Consider the following 13,887-nt stretch of genomic DNA (forward strand, 5'->3'; position numbering starts at 1 on the left):
TTAGGACTATATTATTTAAATGACGGGGTTTTTTCCTGAATAGGGTTACTTGCAAATGAAGAAAGGTAATCGAGTCAAGAAAGCAGGAGCCGAATGAAAACCAGAAACCTTTGCTCTGAGAAAATAGAAGAAACTAGAGGTGTTTGAAAACTCTGATTACAAGCTACTTTCACATGAATTTTTAACAGTGTTGGGCTGAGCTCTCTAGCCACTTCTATTGGCAGAGAAGAGATAGCTTACAGCAACAAACCATAACTTGTTGAAATGTTATACAAACATGAATAAATATGCCACTGCTATTAACTTTCCAGTGTTTTGAGGTTTTTTTTCTGTACTGATATATCTTTAAACAGAATTAATTTCATTTATTATATGTAAAGCTACAATATTCATTATATGTAGGATTATATTTGAATCTGTAAGATAGTTCAGTCATAATAAGTTTCTCTTTCCTCAAACAAAGTAAACTGTCTTTTTAAATCCATGAAACTGGAAATATTAAAAAAATACTCCCCTAGAGGAAAATCAAGCTTATTATTTCCTTCTTGAAATGGATTTAATTTCACAATGGAAAGAGATGGCTTACGGTTATTTCACATTTTTGGTATAGAACAGAAAAGTTTTATGAATGCTTTCCTTTTATTTTTCAATTCCTTAAAGGGTAGAAAAATATAGAGAAGCTACAAAGAAATCAGTTCTAAATATTGGCACTTTCGTCCACAGCTACTGTATCTCAAAAACGACATCAAGGGAGTAGACAAAACCTTTTAGTTTTTAGTTGTGTATTGATTTGCTATTTCATCTTAACATGAGATTACTGTCACTTTATCTTCTGAGTTATTTCTGCTGTAGCAAAAAGCCATACATTTTGTAAACCCCATACATAAGACATTTTCTTAAATATTCTATGGTTTAGATAGGAGGATAGGAGGTTCCTTTTTTTTTTTTTGTAAGACGGCAAAATATATACATAAGTTCACACTGAAAGTTTGTACTGTTACTGAAAAGAAAAAGCACAGGTAATAATTTACACAGAGAAATATGCTGAAGAACAAATTTTGTCCCTCTGGCACAGAAAAATTTATGAATATTTGACTTCTAAAACAGAATAACTAAGGTAGGACAAAGAATCCACATGGAAAATTATAACTTCATAGTTGCATCATTTTATCCCTTCAACCTTAGAGGAATTGCAGGCCAATTTCTCTATGAAATGAATGCAGTCATTTTTGAACCTGCTATTAAAAATATGCTTCAAAGATGAATGTGACTGCAGAGGAGAACAGAACACTTCTTTCTTACAGCTACCCTGGGGTTTGTTACACTGTACAAAATAGTATGCACTGCAATTTTGTGGTGGGTTCAGAAAATACAGGGATTGGAGAAGCTATATTCTAAATGCAGTGTAGGTCCATTTAAACTCAGGTTTGCAAATACACATATTTCAATCAACATTTTTTCCACATAATTGCACTTAATTGCTGTTTGTAAGAGTAAACAGAATAGAATGGAGAGATTTATCAAACTCTGGCTCTGACAGGCACAGCTTGCCAATTACAGGTTGAAGCAAAGTTTTAGGCTGCAAAATTCAAATCTGGAATTTAAAGAAGAGCTTCACTGATGGAGCTTCACCACATAGATTTGTGAGCTTCTATCAAAATGTTTCTTTGTCTTTTTATCAAGAGCAGTGAAAGACACAATGCACAGAGAAAAAAAGTCATGGATATGTATGGATATATGATGTGGACCTGTTATGACCAAAAATGTTACCCAGAACTCTGTGTGTGTAGAGATTGTAACTCTGGGTTCATTGACTTTCAAAATACACAAAGACTTGGAAGCTTTTATCATCTAAATTTCTCTATTTTGTTGCAAATTATCACAAAGCCACAGAAATCATCTCTAGAAATTATATCTCAGACGAATAAAGCAAATATACCTAAATATATCAAACTGTTACCAAATACTATCAGCAATTAATAATTAATCAATAGTATGGTAGTGGTCAATAACAGCAACAACCACTCCTTAACAACCAATATAACTACAGAAACCCAGTGGGTGTATTACAGGTTGCAATAAACTTATTAGATAAGCAACTTGTCATAATTACAATGCAAAGACCAATTTTGGCATTTTATAATAGCAATATAAGAGGAGATATGCTTATGACAGGTTACTTATATGGATATATATAGTACAGGTATCAATCAAATTATACAGATTTCAGGAGTGAAACCATCCCAAAGAGGGGGACAAATCAGTCCCAAACTTTGATCCAACCATCCCAGAGATGTGAGGACAGATCAAACTGACACCAAAGTGGGATCACAGGGAACACAATGAGATAACAGCCAGAGTATCTCTTCAAAGAGGGTCCATGTCACAGAATTCAGAGTCATCGGGCACTCTCAGTGATAGTCTAAGATCTGCCCAAAAATTCATGTGAAATTCAACTGGCTTGGAAAAATAAATGTATGCGTGACATAGAAAACCAGAGAAAAGACTCTCTATTTTGGCTGAAAAATCAGTCATTTTTATAGCCTAGAGTCATAAGAGTGTTATGTGGGACAACTCCAAGCAGTCAACATGTTGCTAATTTCAATTTTTCATTTATAACAGCCAATAATTAAATTATTAAATTGTGCTTACAGTTCTTCCAGACTAATTTTATTTTCCCAGGCTGCTTCTGCCTTTTCAGGTGATAAATTGCCAAACAACAGAGTTTCTTGGGTTTATTCATAGTACCTCAGGATGTCTCTGGATCCTTGATATTTCATCTATACTTCAAAGTTACCAGATGTACTTTTTAAGGACATTTCTGGTTCACAGGTCAAGTTCCCAGCCATCCAGCCCCACTTTGGCAGGCAATTTCTCCGGCAATATTTTCCGGGACCCATTTTCTTCTGTTCCATAATTTTCCCTTTTTAAGCAGGCCATCTTTATGGCTGCTCACACTAAAACTATAGCAAAAACTATTTGCTGTCATGTAGGCTGTTGGGAAAATATAACCATAAACACGCTTTACAGTCTTAATTAGCCATGTTGACATGAAACAATTTGAATGGAAATTGGTGTAGAGAAGATTTTCCAAGGTGTTCAGGGGATGAAAAAGACAAATAATGTGGCCTGTGTAACCTGACAAAAAGGATACTAAGAGTGACTCTGTCTGGGCAAGCACCAAAGGAGGAAGACAAGAACTGAGAGACAACACAGACACAAAAATCCAGTAGGTCCTGAAACAAACTGGCAAGAATATTTCTAATTATTGAAAAACAGAGGTTTCAGAAAAGCCTTGCACTAACTGAAGTGGAAGTTCAATGAAAACAATCATGCAGCCTTTAGGACTGTGTCTGAGAGCTTGGAAAAGGAGCAGTTTGTCGAAGGTCTTACCAGAACCATGGATTTACCCACTGAATTATAAGGACGATTATGGATCCTGCTGTGTGGAATTAATATTTATGTGATTAACTAACTGTTTGCTGGTGACTTATTTGTGAAAATTTTCACTGGTGGAAAAGAGGCAGAACAGTTCTGTTAGACACAGATTAAGTTGTATGCAGAGGAGAAAGTAATTCTTGCTTTCAGAAGAATGCTGTTAACACAGCAGAGAATGTTTCTCTCAGCAACTTTCATTGGACATGGAAATTATGTGATTGTGTTAAAGAGAAACACCTCAGAAAAAATAGGAATAAATACTTAATAAGGAATACTTAGGAATAACACATAATTAGTGTTATTATGCTACATTTGTAATGTTTGAAATTATTGGCATTGTCCTTGTGTCCCTCTGTCTGATTTAGTAAAAGGCTGGGTAAGTATAGTTAATAATTCATCATTTGTTGCTAAGTTGATTCAGCGTTGACTAAGTTAATTACAAGCTATTTGTTGTTCAAGTGCCCATGAGTAAATAGGAAACTTTTCACCTGAATTTTTTTGTTTGCATTAAGTACTTTATGAAGTATGACTTGAATTATGTAGGCTGAAGGTACTGATTAAAATTTCTGTGGCTTTATTTACAGGAGAAAGGAAAATTTCTGATAGTATAATAGTCCCAACACAAACTTGAAGAATGTCTCTCTGTCTATTACCAAGAGATGCAGTGTTGCACTTATTTTCCATCTCTTGCTCCCCTGCTCTTCATGGGTCCTTTAACTAAATTTGAAATTTCTGTTTTCTTTTTCCACACTATTCTCAGCTTACGTTCCCCTCTCTTTCCAACTGCAGTCCTAAATCCTGTCAAGCTACAACTGCAAATAGCTCAAGCCCTGTACAATGAGCCAAAGGAAATGCTACTACAGGTGAGAATAGCCTCAGACTTCTTCTTTGTACTTATATTTTCTCTAATTCCTCACTAAGCCTTACTGTTTGAGGAATTGAGAGATTGAGGAATATAAATCGCCTGTTATGGAGAATTAGACCACATAAGCTTGAGTTAATGAAGTCACATAGATTTCTTCTTTTTCAGGATCCCACACAGATAAATAAATGGGACAGAATCTATTCCTTTTCAAGCAAGAGGAAAAGAGCATCTGCCTCTTCTATGCAGACATTGCAAATTTTTCTGGTCTGTGTTGGCATCCACTCACTATCGGTGTTCCCAAAGGATCAGTGTGGGCCCAGTCCTGTTTGATATCTTGATAATCTGAATAAGATGATTGAGTCTACCATTAGCAAATTTGCATATTTACAAATACAACCTGCTGGAGGGTAGGAAGGCTCTGTTGAGGGATGTGGACAGGCAGGATTGATGAGCAGCGATCAGTGGCATGAGGTTCAATAAAACCAAGTGCTGGGTCCTGAACTTTGGCCACAGCAGCCCACCAGGCAGTGCTAGACTTGGGCAGATTGGTTGGAAAGTGGATCAGTGGAAAAGGACCTGGGGTTGCTGGTTGACAGGGCTGAACATTAGCCAGTGTGTGCCCAGGTAACCAAGAAGGCCAGTGGCATCCTGGCCTGAATCAGGAATAGTGCATCCAGCAGAACCAGGGATGTGGTTCTTCCACTGTACTTGGCACTGCTGAGGCCTTATCTCAAGTACCCATTTCTAGGCCTCTCAATTCAGGAAGGACATTGAAGTGCTGGAGTTGTCCAAAGAAAGGCAGCACAGCTGTGAAAGGGTCCGGAAACAAGGCTTATGAGAAGCAGCTGAGGGAGCTGGGGGTGTTTAATCTGGAGAAGAGGAGTCTTAGGGGAGACGCTATCACTCTCTACAACTCCCTGAAAGGTGTAGCTCAGTGGGGATTGGGCTCTTCTCCCAAGCAACCAACGACAGGACAAGGGGACACAGTGGTAAGCTGTGTTAGGAGAGCTTTGGGTTAGACCTTAAAAAGAAACTTTTCACAGAAGGGGTGATTAGGCATTGGAACAGCTGCCCAGGAAGGTGGTGGAGGCAGCATCACTGGAGGTGTTTAAGGTAAGTCACAGATGTGGTGCTTAGTTACCTGGTCTAGTTGACAAGGTGGTGTTTGGTTAAATGCTTAACTCGATTTCAGAGATCTTTTCCGAAATAAATAATTCTGTGGTTCTGTGTGCAGGTAACATTTAGCTAAGTTTTGTTCATCTGTATCACTGGGAGGATGGCAAGATCGGATTGGAAAGAGCAGAGTAAAGCGTGTGGCCAAAGGAGATCGAGGTTCAATTTCTAATACAAGACTGATATTTCACTAGCATAATGTTCTCATCTCAGCAAGTAAAAAAATATGGGCTTTCTCAGTATCTTCTTCTTCTTCTTCTGCATTTCCTGGCTTTATGTTTCATAACACATATATCTTTCTGCTCTGCATTAGCTATAGCTATCCTGTTATTTAGAGGCATCCTTCAGCTCTGCCTATCCTCATGATTCCTTATCTCTGCCATTCTGCTATGACTTAGCCAGAAATCAGAGTGGTATTTGTTCTGTACAATGCCTGAAAAAAAGAGATAAGTAGGAAAAAACCCAAGAACTTGGGAAACAAAGATTGTTTACTTTGGTTCCATGTAGGCAATCAATTTTGTCACCTCTTTTCCGTCTCAGTAGACGTGTCTGTGGATTTCTTTCATTAAGCCTGTCTAAATGACAAAAACACTGTTTCCCAGGAAAAGGATAAAACAGAAGAGCTAATGGGAAAAGAAATGCAGTATGAAACAGTAAACAAGATCAAGAGTTAATCTATATCTTGCTTTTTGGAGATTATTTACATCCTTTTTTGTTAAACTTTTCACCCTTTGTATAGGTACAAGTACAACTTGTTATGTGACTGGAAACTTCAACTCTTTTTCTCCCGAAATTTCTCATTAAAACAGAATACCAGCATATTAGATTGCTGATACAAGATAACCTATATCTGAAAAACTGAGGGGTTTTTTTTCTTTCTTGTAAGGTTTTTGTAGGAACTAGGGTCCATACTGAAGTTAGGTCCATACTAAAGGAACTGACCATACTGTGACAATTAAAATTATTAAAGGGGCTCTGAAGTGGACTTAGATAAACACAGTGCACAGTAAACCAATATTTTTGCTCTATATATAATCTTAAAATCAAGCAGGGAAAATTTTGTCTCCAGAAGGAAAAAAACACTTATGAAATGAATTAATTTGAAAAGGGCAAAAATATAATTGGGTACAGGAGAAAAATAGTATTTGTAGGACTGTTAGACTCTGTGACCAGGGAAACAGTAGATAGAGCATAGTGCTTACTTCAGTGCTAATCTAGTGTATATCAATTTTTGGTAGCACAGGTGTTATATTGGTCACAGATGGAAATGACACCAGTAAATGAAGGGCAACTATGGCACATTGTGCAATTTGCTTTGTGAAGATCTACTGTTTAAAAATTCAGATGTGGATATTTCTATCTTTTTGAAAAGTGCATGCTGAAATATTTCCTCTGGTAGATTTACCAAGATTAGTCTGAGAGAGAAGAATGTAGATTAGGAGAGAGAGAAGAATGTAGATTAGGAGAGCACATTATTCTGTCCATCACTGGACCCAAAAAGTGGATGTCATGTCACTGAACCTTCAATGTTTCAAGGTATCTATTAACCATTTCCACAATTACTGAGTTTCCAATCTGAAATACATTTTTTGCTCTCTCCATCAGTTCAAATACGTGGTTGAAGAAATGGTTCCATTTTTTGTCTATCCTACAGGTTCAAGGACAAGTGATAAGTCTGTGAAAATGCTTAGTTGGGCATTTATAAGACCAAGAGGTGCAGCATCTTTTATTTCATTTTACTGCATTTTTTTATTTTCCCTACAAAAATAAATCTTCACATATCACTGCTTATTCCTTATACATCAATTATACAAACTTTTGGACAAAATCTAAGTTCAGAATGATGAGATATAACTGCAGAGAATGTGTTTATTCACATCTTGAATTGGTGTTCCATTCTAGTATACAGGATTTATACAAGTCAGGACAAGCAATAGAGTCATGAGAAGAAAGAAGTAACACAAGGAAAGGACTGACTGTGAAATCAGGAAACAATACTGGAAAACTAGCATCATTTCTTGTCTTCTTGATTGCAGTGGGTTGATTTTCTAAATTATCAAACCCTCATGTGCCACAACTGTAAAATAGTATGTGGGTAGTCACAGATACCATAGAGTCAACGAGATGCAAACCAGTGGTGGACATGTGGCTGCACTGGGGCATATTAAAGGACACAAAAACCAAAATTTTTGATGGTTTTATATAGCAGTAAGAAGACACATGAAACCTGATCTGATGAAGATTCATTATTGTGGACAGATGTTACTGATATTTCAAAAAGCTTGAACATAAGAACTGATCTGCTGGCCCTTGAGTGACTTTGAACCAGCACCAGCTGCTGTGACTGCAACGCATTTGATTCAGCAGAAGGAGTCCAAAATCTGCTTTACTGCACTGCCAAACTGTGTCATTTGTACTGAATGTCAAATGAGCAAATGTTGTACATTTTTACCTCTTAGAACTATTTATGACTGTATCTTACTCCACTTCAGCCCAGTATGTAGACTGTACCCATTTTTTCATGCTAATTATAAATCATTCTGTGAACATTTCAGTTAACTCATAGTTTTAATTTGGCTGATTTTACCACTCTTCCTCCTGCAAATGTGTTTAATATGTATCCACTTGTATTGCTAGTCACACATTTGGGACAAAGAAGAGAGACTAAACAAAATCTTCTAGAAGTAAGTGATATGAGACTGTGCAATTTGGTGTCCTAATAATGAAAGTCGACAGGTTGGGTTGTTGGTTTTTTTTTTTTTGGTTGGGTTTTTTTTTAATTTGAACTGGTATTTGATGAATCAGTATCAAAATATTGCAAACAGTCCATTATTCTTATGCCACACACTGTGTCATATAATTTGAGGGTTTAAAAAAATCCTTAGACAATAAAATAGTTAAAACCTCTGTATGTTTCCCTCTGTATGTTAAATACAGAGGGAATTATATTAAAAGAACTGAATTGCCTATCGATCTGAGATCTCTATTTAAATAAATCTTAGAAACTCTGAAATAATTTAAATTTTAAATTCAATGACCACAAGATAATGGCATTTTATGTTTATATACTTAACAGTACACAGTTCCTCAAAATCATGAACCCATGTTTTTTGTTCTTTGAGTTTACTGGTGGTGTATAATGTATAAGAACTCTATTATCTTCCTAAACCACTTTTGGACTATTTTATCAGTCTTTTATTTTTCCCTAAGAAGCATTTTGATTATACACCTGGACAGCTGCTGTTGTAGCTTCCACGTTTCAAGTAAGGCTAATTATACTTTTGGTACTGGCTGTTCAGAGTAAATAGTCTGGAAAGTAACAAAGTAGCAAAAGTGTCCTGATTTACGCATCACAGCTTAGTCTTTCCTAGACAATAGTGTATAACATAAGACTAGAAAACCATACAAGCTGCTAACTTTTTTGTTTGATTTTCTTGAGAATCTTCCTTATCTTATTTTTATACTGAGTGGTTCACCTGGAGACAAGAATACTATGAAAGTTTTTGGTTTGGAAGTAAATCCATTTAATAAATATGTTGGAAACCTGCCACAACTGATCTCATGGTCTTTAATTAAAATTGGCTTAAGGTTGCCTTCTTCAGCTTGACTTACCTCAATCTGCATTTTCTCTATATTGGCCTTTATTATTCCATTTCTTCAGATAAGATCCAGTTGAAAGTAAAAAATACTAGTAAATGTTTATCTGCCCAGTTGACTTCTTCTGCAAAAGGGGGGAAACAGCCCTGTGGCAAGATAAATGTGATTTCGGTAGTTTCTACCTTCTTTTTTGTGGGGAAGAATGCAGGTTTCTTGTCATCAATTCTGCAGTGCTTCAAGCATAAAATGTCCCCTGACCTACTCCAAGTACAGTGTGTAAGTTAATTACTGATAAGGTAGTAGCAATTGTGTTGACATTTGACAGATACATAATTCTGGGCCTGAGAATCTAAGGTTCAAGGAAATGTTATCTTCTGTTCCGTTTCTGATTTACTAGAGCCTTCTGTTTCTAATGAATGTAGTTCCTGCAGCATTAAACCAGGATGAGCAGTCAATGTTTACATAGCAAGCCTCTTAACCACAGAACATGCCCAAGTCATGAGAAGGCTCCAACTCTGCATATAATTGCCCCTGGGCTGGGTCGTGATGATTGCAGAATAAGTGCATATCCTTAGTATGCTGCAAAATCCACATGCAATGTACTCATGTGAAACGACTACAGAAAACCTTTCAGTTCAGCAGACATCCTCTGAATGTCTAGAGAGGATTAAGGATTACTGTCTAGCCAAAGTCTGAGGATCATGAAGATGATTTGATGATGTTTATTCTGTGGGAATACTGTAACAGTAAATTGTTCTGAGGCACTTACAAGTTTTATTTTAAGAAAGGAAGATTTTCTTAGCTGAACTTATTAGTGAATGATTCCTTTACCACTAAAATGAGACTAATGAATTTCTAGCAAATGGAAAATAAGGATGAGAGCAGATAGCAAAGATGAACAGTGTATAAGTTAATTACTGATAAGGTAGTAGCAATTGTGTTGGCATTCAGAGAGTGACAATGCAATATGTAGAGCAAAAACTATTTGGGCTGAATTTATTTTTTAGTCCTTCCTAGAGCTTATCTGTATAGCACAGCTTACAGCATAGTCACAGGACATATTAGCCCATGTCTACTAGAGGTATTTCATTCTTTTTAAATAGTGAATAAACCCCAAACAATTCAGCTGCATGGCCAAAAGCAAACCACACTAACATTTGTAATATTCCAGGTTATTTGAAGATATTTGATGAATCCCCAGTGAGATTCTGTGTTTGTTGGCATTATGTCAGCAGAAAATATTTATGAAGGTCTCTTACAGTTTTCATTTAAAAAATTCAGTATCACCTTGAAAATAAAGAGCAACAAAGAAAGCAAACACAGGAAGATTTTAATAAATTAATGTAAAGCCAAACCAGGAAAGCAGGCACGCTACTTTTAAATAAAAAGGGAAATCTAGCCAAAGAGTACCAACTACTATTAAATTTTTTTATTCTTTTTAATTAAAATTATTAAAATAAGAAATTCTTGGAGGTTATAAGATGTTGAGTAAGCTGTTCTTCTTCTTCAAAGTCATTGCAGTAGCAAAAGATGCAAAAGCTAACCCAACACATCTCTAGTTTGACTCAACATGTGAGTATGTCACCTAAAACAGATGTTTTAGGTGACAGGACCATTCACTTACCTAATACAAAATTTTAAAATTGGTGAAATTATAGTAGTGTTAACACAGTTATTCAAAAGTTTTTCACACCAGTTAAATGAGACAATACATAAAAACTTAATAATTTATCATGTTGGTATTAATATTATTATTACTCTTATTGCTATTATTATTTCATTAGCATTATTATGCAGTTTTCTTTTGGTTTTGGGGTTTTTTTATTGTTTCTTGACTCATTTTCCTAAGAACAAAATTCAATGATATGATATGACTAATTATCCACCTATGGTAATACCAAAGTAATTTGGAACTGAAATACTAAAACCCCAAAAGATATGCATCAAACACAGCCTGATATTTGCTATTGATATAAAGTGTAATTCTTATTTTTCCTCTATTCTCTGATCTTAAGGTCCTTTACACTGTTAAGTAGAATAATTAATTCTGAGTTTCATGTCTCTTATGAAGTAGATTAAATGCTAATATTATTAGAACATGTTATGTACTGTGTACTGAAGAAATTCTAATTTGCCTTGATATTAATTATGTCTTTTGCAATTTATATCTCAATCAAAGATCAAATATTGCTTTGAACTGACTTAGATAGCATTAACTAAATGTTCATGTTATGCAAAAGCCTTCCTGTGTCAGTGACCTGAACACAAATGTTGTGCCGACAGCACAACTGGTCTAATAAAGAGATATGCAGTGACTGCATGCAGGTAATTTTGTAGCTCTTTTTATTAGCATTAATCACTGTCAGTTTGTTTTATAATATTCTCAAAACCCCTGTGGAATACCCTATGGAGAACACCATGTGCATCATGTAGCAGCATCTGCTTAAGACAAAAGCAATTCTGCTCATGTTAAATTCTGTTTTAAATGACATCTATTAAGAGTGACTGAATTGCTATTTCTGTCTGTTGAGAATAGTGCTGCAAGAACACAATGGTAATTTTCATCAGGAAGAGAAAGTGTCCTTAAATACAGGATGTGAATCTACAAATATGCTGTGGCTTCAAAAAGACAAAATAAATGGGTTTAGTCAATAATGGGAAAAAATACTTAGTCCACTAATAGGGCATGAACAGTAATACTGGACATGATTGTATGCTATATTCAGGAATAACATGACACATGTTGACAACCAGAGAAAGCTGTTGCCAATGTTATCAGAGGCCATAAATCCTCTCTGACTGTATGTGCCTGGGGTTCTCTATGCAGGTCACTGCAGTTTAGACTTTCAGCACTTTATTTTTCTTTCTTAATAGACTCTGGTGCACTAAATGAGGATTTCATTAACTACCACAGACTAGACAAGATCATGTCTCACTCACGGTCACAGAGAATTCCATAATCAAAAACTCATAAAAATATGGCTATCACTTAGCAACAGAGACAATTTCCTGTGGTGCAGTTTTTGGAATCTGAATTATTATCTCCTACACACTTGCAGTGTATCTACTGTTCTTTTACTCGCCTTGATTTTGGTTTTTTCCAAACTCTTGCACATCATCTCTGGATGCTGAGGAGTGGTCCAGTGCAGCTCTGCAAGCAGCCAGCAAGGCAGGGCACAGAGCTGGGGGAGGCTGCGCTGCCCACCCAGAACCAGGGCACAATGAGGCTGCAGTGGGGCCACGAGCTTTAGTGCAGGTTCTTCTGTCTCTGACTTGGTGTTGGTGTAGCTCAGTGGCTCGGCTTTGACCATAACGACTTCATCCTCAGGAAACATTTTAGAGGAAAACAGTAATCTGTGTCTCTGGAGATGTGACAGCCTGCATTTGTGAAGTGGTGTACGTGCAGAGATCTTGTGTAATTCTCTACAAACACCACTGTTGGCATATTTTGTACCAGTTACAAAAGGTTGTTTAAGAAATGTCCTGGGTTTTAGACTCCCTAATTAAAATATGAACATGCTTTTCTGTGAAGTCAATTCTTTTACAGTCTTCAAATGACAAACTCTTCTCAGGGGGGCCAATAGAAAGGAAAAAGAACCATCCAGCCTCTGTTTCAATACTTGTTAAATTGTATGCAGCACTTCAATATTTACAACACTTCTGCCAAAGCATGAGCATCCTTGCATGAAATGGTTTTTCTCTCCTACAATATGGTCTTTTAATAGTCTGGATCTATGAATGACAAGTTTTTCCACTGTCTATTTTTTCTGCATGCTCCCACTTTCACAAAAATTGTTACAACCAGGTATTCATTTTGCATTGATCAGAAGCTGAACTGGAATAAATTAATTTCTCTTACTTTTTCAAGTTCTTTCCTCTGTTCTTATAGCTGGCTTTAACATTCTTCTTAAAACACAATCATCCAATTTCTGTCTGGTTCCAGTGATGGTAAATGTTGCCACTTTGCACTCATTTTGAAAGTATTCTTTTCCTATGGGTCATGTTTATTCCCTTTGCTTCATTCTCAGAATGTTGGAACTAATTGGATCTATAGTGCTCAGGTTACCATATTATAGTAGTCATTTTATAACATGTTATAATAATTAATAATTTTTATAAAGATTACCAATGATTAAAGATCTTCCTGAGGCGTATTTGGGTTGGCTCTGGTGTGACAGTAAGCCTTGCTTCTGTGAAAGCAGCATTGTATAAAAGGCTCTTGCAATTTCTCATGTTCTACGCAGAGTAGGTTATGAATAATTCAGTGAAATTCTGCTCTTTCACATATTCCTGAAAAATAAATAAATTTTAAACATAATTATTGTGAGGGAAATAATCCTCGGTATCAGACTTTGAGAATGAAATCTGAATATTTGCTGACTAGTACCCTTGTGATGTGTAAGGCACAGTCAGTCTTTTCATGACCACTTTTCTTCTTCATCTGGGTCTGTTTTACATCTATAATCAAACACCCTTTGAAAAAGTTGCACAGTATCTAGTTTAGATATAAATACGAAACTTTACTCTCAATGGTTGTTAGTCTGATACTTCTTAATAACATGTAAGTTCACACTTGAAAACCACAAGAATGAAAATCTTTCAATGTGAATAAGAAGTCAAGAAGAAAATTTCCTTCAAACCTGGACTTTGTAATGGAACTAAGCCTGCAGTCAGTGAAAAAGGTCTGTTTTACTATGTACTGTCAGGAAGATGAAAACCTCCTTTCTTCTGCTTCTCCCACACTTTGAATATCTGCTTAAAATGTTGGAAAATAACTGACTAGTATAAAATGTTCTATTTACGTTATTATTTCT

At 36.0% G+C, this 13,887-nt stretch overlaps 1 long non-coding RNA gene across 1 annotated transcript; it reads left to right on the forward strand.

Annotated features, from left to right (window-relative positions):
- The first annotated feature begins 4,797 nt into the window (after nucleotides 1-4,797).
- Nucleotides 4,798-8,951, forward strand: LOC135298110 (uncharacterized). The gene is made up of 3 exons (XR_010360085.1): nucleotides 4,798-5,416; nucleotides 5,538-5,635; nucleotides 7,131-8,951. It is a non-coding gene; the product is annotated as an uncharacterized LOC135298110 (long non-coding RNA).
- The last annotated feature ends 4,936 nt before the right edge of the window (nucleotides 8,952-13,887 follow it).

The sequence above is a fragment of the Passer domesticus genome, chromosome 3 (assembly GCF_036417665.1).
Source record: "Passer domesticus isolate bPasDom1 chromosome 3, bPasDom1.hap1, whole genome shotgun sequence".
Taxonomy (NCBI): Eukaryota; Metazoa; Chordata; class Aves; order Passeriformes; family Passeridae; genus Passer; species Passer domesticus.